The sequence below is a fragment of the Sphaerodactylus townsendi genome, linkage group LG03, assembly GCF_021028975.2.
Source record: "Sphaerodactylus townsendi isolate TG3544 linkage group LG03, MPM_Stown_v2.3, whole genome shotgun sequence".
Classification (NCBI taxonomy): Eukaryota; Metazoa; Chordata; class Lepidosauria; order Squamata; family Sphaerodactylidae; genus Sphaerodactylus; species Sphaerodactylus townsendi.
In genome coordinates, this window is record NC_059427.1 from 154,263,987 (window position 1) to 154,267,939 (window position 3,953).

Here is a 3,953-nt window from a genome sequence, read left to right on the forward strand (position 1 = left end):
AGGACTGTGCACACGGTGTGCACACAGATGGCCTGCCACAGAGATGATTGATAAGTTTCTAAAATCCTCCATTAGGTAGAGTGCTCCCTCCTCCCACACCATGGGCCACAGTTGAAGCCTTTTCCTGCCTAAACAGCCTTGTAACAAAAGGAGCCTGAAGGGAGGGGGAATGGTCCTCCCTTAGTTCTCCTGCCACGACCATGGAGATCATTTCTCCTCTGAAAACAGTAGTCCGCAGTGGGGAAGAAGGGCAGGATGTGTGCCTGCACAGAAAGCCACTTGATGAACAAACAGCTATGGGTAAGTGCAATGCTGTTTTTCATTTTCGTGGTCTATATGTGCAGTCTCACGAGGGAGAGTAGCAAGCTTAAATGCCTGTGGAGGTGAGTGTGTGGCTGCTTATTTGAAAAGAGATTGTAATACTGCTCTTCCCACAACTGTCTCGTTTGTGAAATCAACCTCCATGGAGTAATGTCTGACAAAGATGGATCAAGTGGCTGATTTGCAGGTTTCTCTGAGGTAAACCCTGGAAAACCAGGCAGCAGAAGGTGACTGGGCCTTGGTGGAATGTGCTTTAACCTGCATAGGGTGCTCTGTGTTCACTGTCTTGCTGAAGATACCCATCTAGGTAATGACTGGTTGGAGACTGCTTTGCCCTTGCTGGTGCCACTGAAACAAATAAAGAGGTTGTTGTGTTTTCTAAATGATACAGTGTGGTCTATGTAAAACAGTAACACCCTTTGCCATGAGCCTAACATCTAATGAGCGAAGAACCCTCTCTGCTTCTGATATAGGCTGTGGAAAAAATACAAGGAGAACTATGGCCTGCAATAAGTGGAAGGATGAAATCACTTTGAGTAGGTAATTCAGAGTATCTCCAGACTGTCATATCTGACAGAGGTACCTCTCCTTCCCAAACTTCACCTTACAGGCTCTACTCCCAGCTCTTCAGGAATTTCCCAACCTGCAGTTAGAAATCCTGCCCTGCCTCCTTCTGCTGCTCAACATTTAATTTAGTCCTCTGTTTCTTATTGATTTATGGTGAATGTCTCAGGAGCCCATCTAGGCTTCCTCACAGCCTACAATAATTGTGTTTATTCACCAGCACTGAGGAGAATTTTTTGGCTGTTTCCACAAGACAGTTCATAGTAACAAGTATTGACCAGAGGGCTGTTATGCAGGAGACATTTTTTGAAGACAGCAAATGACCTGCATCCCTTACTGAATATCACTGAGTCCCCTGCCCGTTTTGTCAGGAAAAGAGCCTTTGCTCTTGGTCAAAGATCCCACTCTCTGCCTTTGTTATTCCTTTCCAGACATTAAGCAGAAAGGCCATTTACATTACTTTTTAGGGCTCCACAGGCATCTGGCATTTAACCTGATGAAGAGAAAGCTGGCTCTACAAACACAATTCTTGCAACAATCACAACAAAAAGCATGTAGAATATGGTTAATAGGATTGTTTCCTTTGTTTACACCCTGCTGGGGTCTTCTTGACCAAACCATGATTTGTTTGAAACTATGTGAGCTGATACCATCCAGTTTCAGGAGGAAAGCATCCGTCTAATTTTTGTTTTCACTGACAAAAGGAAATGGTGCCAGAGAATATGAGTTCTTGGATTGAAAAGAGCAGCCATGTCACAGTTTCATAAACATCCACACGTCACCTCAAGGTGATGGCTGACTCCAAGATATTATCTAAGGCCACAGGTTGTCCCTTGCTCACTTTGAGGAGCCCAGGACTGAATTAACAGATGCGAATATATTTTGTTCCTGCCATGGTGACACACTGGTGCCAACTTCTCCCTTCTGCTAGTCCACTTTTTCTGAGGATCAGCAGAAGGGAGAATTGGGCATAGAGTTGCCAACTCTGGATTGGCAAATTCCTGGAGATTTGGGGGTGAAGCCTGGGGAGGGAGGGATTTGAGGAGGGAGGGGGGCCAGAATGGTACAGTGCCATAGAGTCCACCCTCCACAGCAGCCATTTCCCCCAAGGGAACTGATCATTGCAGTCTGGGAGATTAGTTGTAACTCTGGGCAATCTTCAGACCCATCCTGGAGGCTGGCAACCCTAGGTGGGCACCAGGTTTTTGCTCTCTTTCATAACAGTGTGGTGAACTTGGTAAACTGTTGGACTAGGAATTGAGGAATTCTGGGCTGAACTCCTTCTCAGCCCTCTGGGTGGGTTTTGAGTCTGTCAATCTGACAGCCTAGCTAGCCTATGTCATGGCCATGGGAGGGTAAAAGGGTAGAGGGGAAAACCACATATGCTGTGCTGAGCTTCTTGGAAGAAGGGAGGGATGTAAATGTAATGAGTAGACAAAAATCAGAAGGACATGATCTATCCAAAGTGACTGAGCAGTCAGGAGAAGATACTTCTTCACATAGTGAGTTATTTGTAAGTGGAAAGAGCTATCAAGTTGCAGCTGGCTCCTGGTGACCCAATAGGGCCTTCAAGGCAAGAGACGTTCAGAGGTATTTTTCCATTGCCTGACTCTGGCTAGTGACCCTGGACTTCCTTGGGGGTCTCCTAACCAAGTACTAACCAGGACCAACCCTTCTTAGTTTCTGAGATCTGATGGGATTAGGCTAGCCAGGGCCACCCAGGTCAGAGCAGGTGCTATGAGCATAGCAAACTGTTTAATTAAAATGAAGCCAAATGGAACCTCCAAGGACATAGATACTATACCTATGAAGATCAAATACTGGAGTCAAACAATACATCTTCAAAGTTTCCAACAGTATCTTTTTGTCTGCTTTTGGTGACAGAATACTGGAGTATATAGACCAGGGGTTGGCAATCTTTACCACCCAAAGAGGCATTTGGACTTGTTTTCCACAGCCCCAAAGATCTATCGAGCTGCGGAGCCACCTCCAGTTCGGCCCCTCCACTCACCTTTCCTTCCAGCGCTGGGAGGCAGAGGCGCCAGGCAGGGAAACCCCCTCTGCCTGATGGAGCAAGCAGCCGCCTGCTCTGTGGGACAGAGGGGAGATGGCATCCCCAGCCTTCCCAGTGCCGGCGCTGCCTCGCACTGCGGGAGGCAGTGGCACCAGGCAGGGAAAACCCCTCTACCCAACGGATAGGGCAGGGGGGGATGGCGGCTGTGGGGATGCAGAGGGTGGGATGGCGGCTGCTCTGGAGGGATACGCCCATGCTACCTTCCGACCTCCAGGGTTTGGAGGGCAATGTGGGCGTGTCCCTCCAGAGCAGCGTTGGAAGGAGAGGTGAGTGGAGGGGATGCAAAAAGATGCGCCCTCATGCACAGAGCCACCTCCGGTTTGGCCCCTCTACTCACTTTTCCTTCCAGCATGCCCATGGTACCCTCCGACCTCCAGGCCACACGGAGCTGCAGTATAAGGCTGAAAGAGCCACATGCGGCTCCAGAGCCGCGGGTTGCAGACCCCTGATATAGACATATGATAGACAATTCTTCTGAAGGACTGCCTTCTCCCACATGAACCTACCTGCCCACTCACTCTGATTATTTTCAGAAGCCCTCTTTCAGGTACCCCCACAGTCTGAGGCTAGATAAGTGTCAACTCCAGAAAGGGCCTTCTCAGTTATAGCCCCAAAACTTTGGAGCTCCCTCCTCAAAGAAATTTGTCTGCCTCCCTCTATCAAGGGCCTTTTATGCACATCCTACTTTCCTGCAGACCCAAAATGTGTAAAAGGCCAATGTCTTCTGTTAGCAGGTGAAGATTTTTGTTTGTTTGTTCTGTTTGGCACATTCACAATAACTTATTGGCCTCCTCCCTTGTTTTTGGTATTTTGCATGATTATATGTTTTTATTGAATCATTGTCTATACACATAATTTTGATTTTTTTTCATGTTGAAATGTTTTAAGGTGTGATGTTGCCACATTGGGGACCCTGTTTTGGGGGGAAAGGTGACATAGAAATGTTTATTATTATTATTATTATTATTATTATTATTATTATTATTATTATTAT

General features: G+C 47.1%; 1 pseudogene; it reads left to right on the plus strand.

The window, feature by feature from the left end:
- The first annotated feature begins 200 nt into the window (after positions 1-200).
- Positions 201-3,953, plus strand: part of LOC125427945 — a 91,120-nt pseudogene continuing 87,367 nt past the window's right edge.